The sequence below is a fragment of the Triticum dicoccoides genome, chromosome 4B (genome assembly GCF_002162155.2).
Source record: "Triticum dicoccoides isolate Atlit2015 ecotype Zavitan chromosome 4B, WEW_v2.0, whole genome shotgun sequence".
In the NCBI taxonomy this organism is placed as follows: Eukaryota; Viridiplantae; Streptophyta; class Magnoliopsida; order Poales; family Poaceae; genus Triticum; species Triticum dicoccoides.
The window spans coordinates 459,093,236-459,104,219 of NC_041387.1; positions in this window are offsets into that span (position 1 = coordinate 459,093,236).

Consider the following 10,984-nt stretch of genomic DNA (forward strand, 5'->3'; position numbering starts at 1 on the left):
CACTCGGGGGCTTAGCTGCAGCCCTGCGCTCGCCTAAGTTATCAAAATCCTACCGAGTGCAGAGCAACCCTCTCACTCGGGGGCTTAGCTGCAGTCCAAGCACTCGCCTAAGTTATCAAAATCCTACCGAGTGTAGAGCAACCCTCTCACTCGGAGGCTTAGCTGCAGTCCAAGCACTCGCCTAAGTTATCGAAATCCTGCCGAGTGAAGAGTAAACCTCTCACTTGGGGGCTTAGCTGCAGCCCAGTGCTCGCCTAAGTGGACTGAAGAATAAGTCGATTGCAGTAAAGGCGCCTTGCTTTGAACCTGCAAAAGACATTTCGAGCCAAAGGCAATCATATTCAAGCACCAAATTCAAGTTTGAATCGATATCTAAAGGAACCGAGAGTGCTCAGGCGTTAAGCCTGTTAAAGTTTATCGGTTACAATTCCACTCGGCATACCGAGGCAAATTTAAAAGCGTCGAGCCAGAAGAAGTTTTTTACCCCTCCTGTGGAGGGCTGGAAGGAGCAACGAATTCATCAAGGTCAATTCCGTCGGCGATCCGAGTGGCAGCTGCAAGGAAAGTTTCCATAAAGGACCTGAAGTCGTGCTTCTTGGTATTGGCCACCCGAAGGGCCGCCAGTTTCTCTTCTCGTGCATCCTTACAGTGGACTCGGGCAAGACACAGAGCAACATCTGCACCACACCGAGCCGAGGACTTCTTCCATTCCTGCACTCGACCAGGGATCGTGTTCAACCGGGCCATCAGCGATTCAAGGTCATTCTGAAGTGTCTCCTCAGGCCAAAGCGTCGAGTCGATGCGAGATGTGGCGGCCTTTAGCCTTGCGAGATAGTCCACGACAGCTGCAACACGGGACTCCAGTCGGAGAACATCCATGGCAACTTCATCGTTCACCGGAGAATTGACGGGGTCGAGGTTTGGCTCCAGCCGGCTAGTTTCTTCTTCAAAGTTTTGACAAAATTCTGCAAGGGTGATCACTAAGTCAAGGAGATGGTCGAATGGAAAAATCACAATTGGAAATGTCTGCCAAGCATAGAGGTTTACCTTCAAGCATAAGAAACAGCTTCTTGGCAAGTCCACTCAGGAAGGCCTCCAGATCAGTTTTCTTCCCAGTCAATTTGGCGACTTGGTCGGTCAGGGCAGCTTTATCAGTTTTCAGTCGACTGACCTCCTTGTTGGCAATTCCAAGAGCAGCTTTCAGATTGGTATTGTCTTGTTCGAGCTTGGTGACTGAAGCTAACTTCTCGTCAGCAAGCTTGATCTTCTCAGCTAGCTCAAGGTCTTTCTTCTGTTGGGCCTCCCTTACCTTACCTGCAAGTTACAGCAAGATCAGATTTTGAAACAAGCAAGGGGAAAAGCAGTCGTCAGGGTCTCACCAAACATACCTTCGGTCTCCTCCTTTGCCTTTGTCAGCTTCTCCTGAACTAGCTTCAAGCTCAGCTCGACTTGAGTATGCTTGTGTTCCAGCTCTGAGTAGCGAGCCACAAGATCACAAGAGTTCTGCGAAGAACCAATCGACTAAATGTCAAATTTAATTCACTTCCGAGTGAAAAAAGGGAAAAACTCACGTTTCTAAGACTACAGCCGAATACAAGCATTCGACCGTAGTCTCGGGGACTACACCCAGTGGGTGCACTCAGCGTGCCCCCACTAATCCTGTTGAAGACAAAGTCGACCAGTCGACCTAAAAAAAAGATGTATTCTCTAAGACTGTGATCAACTGCAAGCAGTCGACCACAGTCTCGGGGACTACACCCAGTGGGTGCACTCAGCGTGCCCCCACCGGTTTGTGAAATCCAGTCGACATAGTCGACTGACAGAAAAATTGACATCATAAAGCCTAAGGCCGACTGCCAGCAGTCGACCTTAGCCTTGGGGACTACACGCAGCGGGTGCACTCAGCGTGCCCCCGCTAACACGGAGTTTTGTCGACACACCCAGTGGGTGATTACTATAAATTCCGGAAAAGAAAAGTTTTTGGTAGCATATCCAACAGAACAAACAGCGGTCGACTGACCTGGACATTGCTTTGGAGGGCAGAACTGGCGTCATAAGCCGCCTGACTCGCGTCCCGGATGGTCTTCAACTGCTCCATCATGATTCCCGCTTGGTGTATCGCCTCCTTCGCTGCGCCGGCTTGGTCCTCTGGGACGTGGTGCGTCGTGAAGAGGGAGGGCTGCTGAGCGCTCTTCAATGGATCTGCGAAGGACACCTTGTGTCGAGTGATGTTCTCTTCCTCCATAGTCAGAATCTCGGGCGCCGTCACATCCTGAGGCACCTTGCTGGCGGACGTTTTCCGACTCCTCCTGCGCTTCAGCAGCTCTTCATCCTCATCATCATCAGGGAGATTGATAACAGTATTGGGTGGAGCTACAGAGAAAGATCAGGATCAGAGATCGCGAGTCAGTCGACTAAGAACAGCGTTAAGAATACAGTACCTGGGTTCGAAGTTGCTGCGTCCTCCATCTCGTGGTCATCAGCCCGGGCCGAGGTTTCAGAAGTAGCAGCACTGCAACTCCAAAGGATCAGTCGACTAACTTCAGCGTCGACCAGAGACAAAGTTCACACAAAATAAGAAAATATGAGCAGCACGGTTACCCTGATATGGTGGGGATGGACACCTTCATCTTCGGCAGGAGCTTGATCGGCTTCGACGAGGCCGCCCTGGGCTGCTTCGGCGCCTTTTCAGTCGGCACCGGAGAGGTGGTCCGAGGGCGCTTGGTCAACTGAGTGGCGGTCGCAACCCCCTTACCACGTTCGGTCGAAGGGTCGTGGACAAGCTTCGACCGCCTTTCTGAGCGCGGTGGTACGACCTCCTCCTCCTCTTCTTCCTCGTCCTCGACGTCATCTTCATCACCGTCATCATCATCATCGTCGTCATCATCCTCTGCAACATCCGAGTCCCATTCCTCCTCTTCCTGGCTCTCGCCCCCGCTCGCCTCGCCCTCCTCAGTCGAAGCTTGTGCCCCATTGGGCATCGAGTACAGCTCAGTGAGGGCCTAGCAGATGTCCAGACAAGGATCAGTCGACCAGTCGGCAGGGTAAACAGAAATGAATGCGACAAAGAGCGCAGTGGAGAGCAGGGCAAGTGTACCTTGTTTGGGTCGCTGTTGTGGTCGAGTGGAGGAATCCTTCTGGCTCCGCGTGGGTTATCCTTATTTCCGGTAACGGCTACCATCCATCTTTCCAGAGTGACGTCGTCGACTGCTTCTGGATGGACTCTAGTCTCGTCTTCGGTCCCACAGTACAACCACATGCAGTGGCTCCGGAACTGAAGGGGCTGGATGCGACGCCTGAGGAAGACCTCCAGGAGGTCCATGCCCGTCACTCCCTCCCGAACCAACTGCACCACGCGCTCCATCAACATCTTCACGTCAGCTTTCTCCTCCGGAATCAGCTTCAGAGGGGAGGGCTTGTTCACTCGGTCCATGGTAAACGGAGGGAGTCCACTCGACTGCCCTGGCGTCGACTGGACCTGGCAGTAGAACCAAGTCGACTGCCAGCCTCTGACGGACTCGGGAAAGGTCATGGGCGGGAAGGTGCTCTTATTTCTCACCTGGATCCCCAGGCCCCCACACATTTGGATGACTCGGGTTCTCTCATCACCTGGGCTCGCCTTCTTCACGGTCTGAGAGCGACACGTGAATATATGTTTGAACAAACCCCAGTGCGGTCGACAGCCCAAGAAACCCTCACACATGGACACGAATGCAGCAAGATAGGCAATGGAGTTTGGGGTAAAGTGGTGGAGCTGCGCTCCGAAGAAATTCAAGAAGCCACGGAAGAAAACACTCGGCGGCAAAGAAAACCCTCGATCAACATGGGTGGCCAAAAGCACACACTCACCCTCTTCAGGCTGAGGCTGCCACTCCTTCCCCGGAAGCCTCGCAGCTCCGTGAGGGATCAAGCCCTCGTTGGCCATGTCGAGGAGGTCATTCTCTGTGATGGTCGACTGGATCCAGTCTCCTTGGACCCAGCCCTTCGGCAGGCGGGATCTGGACGAGGACCCTCCGCGGCTGGTGGATCTCCCCTTCGCCTTCTCCGACGCCGACGCCTTCTTTGCGCGCTCCAGCGCCGCCGTCTTCTCCTTGGCCATGGTCGCCGGCGAGATGCGCGAAGGGAAGTGGTGCGGGGGCGAGAGCGAGCACGCTGGGCGGGGAAGAAGGAAGCAGAGAGAGGGAGAGAATGCTGAGGCGCAGCACAGAAATCCTCGCCGGGCATATTTATAAGGTCCCTTCCGAGTGGATGACAGGTGGGCCCGTCGATCTAATCATATCTGGGAGCAGTTATGCAGACGGGATACGTGGCGAAAAAGGCGGCGCGGAGATCGAGGCGTCTATGCCCCGTCCCATCCGAACGCCGCGGTCCGCCCCGCTTCGCGCGCGTCCCCAAATTTCGCATCCCGCGGAATCCGCGAACAGCAAATCAGTTTGTCAGACGCGGTGTTTCCGGCGATCCGTCGCTCGGAGATCGTCGAAGCCCGAAAGATCACTCGACGCAAAAATAGAATGGATCGAGTCGACTGAAGGCGAATTGCTCCCTGTCGACGAAGAGATTCTTTGGTCCAGGACAACACACGACCAGGGCACAAAGGTTAATCGGAAACGACATCAACTCCTTCCTCACTCGAAGCCTCAATCCATTCGGGAGCTAATGATGGGGTTATATACCTAGGGTAGGGTCATGGACCTGATCTAAGTACCTTACCCAAGGACACCCTCAGAAGAAGTCGCCTTCCAGTCGACTAACGAGGGACACACTCGACTGACTTGAAGGACTCGACCACGAAGACTCACTCGACCACCAGAAGGTCAAGAGGCACTCTGCACTACAACGGCCTGTAATCAAGTAGACTTTATGATAGTAAAGGCACTTTATGTGGGGCGTTACCAGTAACGCCCCAGACTTAACTCACCTTAAACCCTCTCCTACGTGGGCTAGCTGGGGTCCTGGCGCACTCTATATAAGCCACCCCCCTCCACAGGCAGAAGGGTTCGGCACCTTGTAACTCATATACTCATAATCCACTCGACCGCCTCTGGGCTCCGAGACGTAGGGCTGTTACTTCCTCCGAGAAGGGCCTGAACTCGTACATCCTTTGTGCTTACAACCTCTCCATAGCTAGGACCTTGCCTCTCAATACCTACCCCCCACTCCACTGTCAGGCTTAGAACCACGACATCCGGCTCTCCGGATACCCCCTAATCCAAGACTCCCTCACCTAGCCTTGTACTTTTCAATCGTACCATCGTGCCTAAGATTCTTTTTGAACACCCACTTACATCCCAATGGTTAGCAACCATAGGGACGTTTAGTGATCTCCCATGTCCCGTTAGCCATGATGGAATCCATCTCGCTACGGACTGCATCCTTCCAGTAATCAGCTTCTAGAGAGGCATACACTTTTGAAATAGAAGTGGGAGTATCATCCACGAGGTACACGAAGAAATCATCGCCAAAGGTCTTTACAGTCCTTTGTCTCTTACCCCTACCAAGGGTTTCCTCGTCATACTCCTCAAGATTTTCATCATGTGTTTGTTCATAATTTTCCATGCGAATGGAAGGCTTAGGAGTATCCTCAAATTCCTGTCTAGAAGTGCTTTGCATATCTCTCAAAGGAAAAAATATCCTTGAAGAACGTAGCATCCTTAGACTCCATAATTGTGCCAACCTTCTGGTCAGGTACCTCAGATTTCACTACTAGAAATCTATAGCCAATGCTATTCTTAGCGTAGCTCAAATTTTCGCAGTCCATGGTCTTTGGTCCAAACTTACGCTTTTTGGGGATCGACACATTGACTTTCGCCAAACAGCCCCAAGTACGCAAGTACGAGAGTGTTGTCCTTCTCTTTGCCCATTTCTCATAGGAGTGATCTCATTGTCCTTTGTCAGAACTTTATTCAGGACATGACATGATGTCAATATAGCCTCCCCCATCATGACTTGGATAAATCCGATGTATCTAACATGGCATTAACCAAATCAGTTAGAGTACATTTTTTCCGTTCGGCAACCCCGTTTGATTGGGGCGAATAGGGAGGCGTCCTCTCATGAATAATGTCGTGTTCCACACAAAAAGAATCAAAATCACTCGAGAAGTACTCTCCACCATGATCTGACCGGACTCGTTTAATTTTCTTTTCAAGTTGATTCGCAACTTCTGCATTATAGATTTTAAAGTAGTGTAGAGCCTCATCTTTAGTTTTTGACAGATACACATAGCAATATCTAGTGGAATCATCTATCAATGTCATAAAGTGTTTCTTTCCACCTTTAGTCAACACACCATTCATCTCACAAAGATCAAAATGTATGAGTTCTAATGGTGCCAAGTGTCTCTCCTCCGCAGCCTTGTGAGGCTTGCGAGGTTGCTTAGCTTGCACACATGAAAAGCACTTAGAACCTTTGGCTGAAGTGAAACTCGGGATTAAATTCAACTTAGCTAGCTACGTCATAACACCAAAACTATTGTGACAAAGACGTGAATGCCAAACTTCAGATTCATTAACACTCGAATGAACATGGTTCACGAATTTATTACAAAAATCTGTGAGGGAAAGGTGGAACATCCCTCCACTCTCATAACATTTTCCAACAAATAGTCCATATTTAGTAACAACTAATTTATTAGACTCGAAGACCAACTTAAACCCTTCTCTACATAGAAGGGACCCACTAACGAGGTTCTTCTTGATGGCGGGGACATGCTGGACTTTCCTCAGCTACATGATCCTTCCCGAAGTAAACTTCAGATCGAGTATGCCAACACCATGAATAGAAGCACTCGTGCCATTCCCCATCAATATGGACCCGTGGCCCATGACCTGGTAAGAAGAAAACAAATGAAATGTCAGCATACACATGAACGCCTGCACCAATGTCCACCCACCAATCGGTGGAATGAAACACTGAAAAAATAGTAAAGAAATTACCGTACCCAGATGCACCATTCTCATTGTTTCCCACAATCATGTTTACAGACTTGGAGTCCCGCGGGGTCTTCTTGTACTTGTTTGGGCAATTGTTGGCCCAATGTTCCTCCGAACCACAAGTGAAGCAGCCACCTCCATTCTTGTTCTTCTTGAAGGTCTTCTTACCCTTCTTCTTAAAGTCGGTATTCTGTTGGACACCGGTTTCCCCCCTGGGCTTGTGGGAGTTGAAGTTCCTTTGGTGCACCATGTTGGCAACAGAAGTTCCTCCAGCCCCTTTTCCGTGCGAGTCCTTTGCCCTCGAATTCTGCTCAACACTCAGATGGCCGATGACATCCTCTACTGAGCATTCACGCCTCTGATGTTTCAGAGTGGTAGCAAAGTTTCTCCACAAATTAGGGAGCTTAGCGTTTATACATCCCGCGACAAACTTGCCTGGTAAATGAATCGCACTTCAGAAGCTCAAGCTCCTTAGCGGTGCATATTATCTCATAAGCCTGCTCCAATACAGGACGGTTCTTGACCATCTTGTAATCGTGGAACTGCTCTATTACATACATCTCTCTCCCAGTATCAGTGGCCCCAAATTTAGATTCGAGCGCCTCCACAAGTCCTTGGTAACATGCACATGTAAATATACGCCGACCAACTTATCCCCGTTCACGCAAAGAACTACTCCGATAAATACGATGGTGGCTTCCTTGAACGCCTTCTCCTGTCCAGGAGCAATCATTCCGTGGAAGGGACACCGGTGACCCAGAACACGTTCATAGCCGTGAGACGTAAGGTGGTCCTTGTCTTCCAATGCTTAAAATATGTATCGTTAAACTTATCCGGTTCCACTGCTGCGGCAAAACCACTAGCCAAAAAATTCCTACATATTAGGTTTTTGGATTGTTAAGTAAATAGGCAATTTTTTGACTAATTTAATCCAAGAAATAATTATGATCATGGCATTGAAAAATTTAATGACATACTAATTACGAACCAAGCAAGCATGTACTACACATATAGTAGAAACATATACGCACATAGCTAGTATTGGTAAGATAAAAATAAACAGGAGTGCGATAAACGGGTTATACCCTCCGATAGGCCAGGCAGAAGCCGCGGTGGCGGTGGCAGCAGTGGTGCCCTCAGCGACCTTCTTGGCGTTGAGCTACTCAGCGGCGAGATGGTCGGCGTCGGTCCGAGACATGGTGACGGTGAAGGCGACACAGACATAGAGGAAGTAGACAAACAAAGGCGAACAGTCGCATAGCCGATTCCCAAAAACCTAATTGCTCCTCTCCCATACAGGATCCGGAGAGGCGGGGTTTCGAAAACCTACTCTCTTATCAACCGTGTACGCGGTGAATGGGATGTAGTCGCCGGCGGCAACAACAGCAAAGGAGCGAATGTGGGTGTGGAGGCAGAGATGCGATCTGATTTGCCTGACGTCTAGGGTTAGGAGACGCCTCACACTTATATAGGCGCAACCATCTGGAGATACGTGGGCTTGACCCACGTCCGAGTCGGTGATAGACCACGATCTGACATCTCAGATCGTGGCCCAGCTGTCAGAAAATCTCCATGCCTGACTGGCAAAAATAAGCGCTTGGGTGTGAGCTCGGCTTGGCTCAATCCCACGCCACACCACGGTGGGCAGTGGAGGAGGAGCGCGCAAGGGCCTCTACTCTTCTCAAGCTCCAATAGCATGTGGAAGAGAATCCCTTATAAGGAGGTCCAAGTCCTCTCCAACTAGCAAGGTGGGACTAAACTTCCCACCACCCCTAATGCCATATAACCCACATTGGTCCTTAGAGATTTTCTAAAATTGTTAGATGGGCCTAAAGCCCACCCCATATTTCAACAGCCTCGGCCTCGGCCGGGAACAAGTCGTAGCTGGAGGCGGCATAGAGGTTGATGGTTCGGATGCGCAAGGGAGGGAGGATTGCGTGCTTGTCGGAGAAATCTCATGCTTGAGAGGTATAGAGGGATGGCCGTGGGCGGTGGTGTAGGAAGGCGGTGAGGCTGGACAGGGGCCACTAGTTGCAGGCAGTGGAGGCAGGCGGATCGGCCATGTCGCAAATCAATCCCAAGGGGAGAAGGGCACCGCCAGAATCCCACATTGGGAATGCTTCAGTGATCCCACACCTCCATCTCAAGTCTACGGGATGGTACATCTAGGCATGGTCCGCCTACCCAAGATAATACACCATGAGATGTTACTACACAACCTTGGCCATGATATGTTGCCTCGAGCTTCTATCCCCATGGTACCACCGGCTAGCATCACATACACATTCATCCTGCACCACCTCCGCGTCGCCACATTGTTGATGAATTGCCACTACTCGTCGCCAAGAACTGCCCCGATGCCTCAACCACCCAAACTAGGGCATCGGGGAGATGGGAAGGTGCACATGTATGCACCACACCAACCACACCATATTAGACTCTCCACCATTAAATCCCCACAAGGTGATCCAACTTTCAAGTCTCCGAAATGATGCTTTCATGAAAATGACGACGTCCTCATCGAGGGTGTCGACATCACTGTTTTGACAAGTCGGATCTTGGTTTTCATTGGGAGATGATATCACATGATTGGAACTGGTGTTAGAGCCCCTCCATGACATCTCCATTGAGGAATAACAACACCTAAAGTTGATGTAATCACCGACACTGACAAAGTCGGGCAGGATTTTCAAAGTGCTACACACCTATGTTGGGGACAACGTACCCGAGCCATCCACTTTTATTATAGCTTCTAAATAATATAGAAGGCTCGAACCAATTTTTAAGATATTGTTTTACTAAAGTAAAGCCCCTCTTTTTAATAGATCGTTGATCTAGCAACTATTTAAGCTTTAGGATTAATCAAGGTTTCAAAGTTAAAACTATTCTTAAACCTTGAGAATTTACAAAGAGCCCGTACATTTAGATATAAAGCTCTTGCCAAACCCTTAGGGTTTTCTGTGGAGTGAATTTTGGGTACGTTCATTAAGTTTTTTGATTTGGCACTTTAAAATAATTACTATGAAATGCAATGCAATGCTCATGCTCACAAACATAATTGATTTAATACATTACCACTTATTAGGGCTATTACGGAGAGATTGTAATAAAAGGTGTTAGTGTGTGTGTGGAGGAGTAGGGTGGGTAGGGGGTGCTTCCAATGTAATATTCAAGAATTGGGAATCTTCTATCTCTAAATAGTTAGACCTTATTATTTTTCTCTCGACATTCAATCATGTCACGTCAACATGCAATCATGCATAGAAAAAACCAATGTCAACATGCAAACATGCATGATAATTTTTATTTTATTTGTTATTCATATTCAATAGATATACAATAACCGAATACTATTAATCATGTGCATTTTCATTTTTAGCTCACATTTATTACTTAAAATATCCATGTTACATATAATCAAATCTCATTGATTATAAAACGATACCGCAACAACGTGTGGGCTATCATCTAGTGAGAACGCACGTCTTCGGCTCACCCTGATGCTTGTAGTCGTCGCAGGGTGGTCTATAGACTTAGATGCAACTTATGTTATTTCTGGTTCTCTTTGTACTGCCATGATAATTAGTGAATTGATTGGAAGTTTCTCTCGTGAAAAAAACCCAATCGGTTTTGACATACTAACAATGTGGCCATCCAAGATATCTGGATGCAAAAAATACATAAAGTATAAGCCTTGCCTAACCTGCAAGGGATGTCTTGATGAAAAGGATCACTCGATGCTCCTTTTTGCTCCAAGTGGTACGTGTGTGTGTGTGTGTTTACGTGGGCAGCTCGGCTAGGGTTTCTCCTGCCTCTCGCCGGTCCACCTCATCTTTTATTGTCTTAGGATCATGGGGGCGGGGTGAATCATTTTTAGGTGTTTGTTTGAGTTTTGTTAGGGTTTGTGTCAGGCTTAGGAAATGCCATAATATGTAGGTATGGTAGCTGTTTTGAGGAAGGGTATATGGTGAGTTTAATGCATCGGTGAAAGTTGTGCGGTACTAGAGAGGCTAGCAATGGTGGAAGGGTGAGAGTGCATATAATCCATGGAC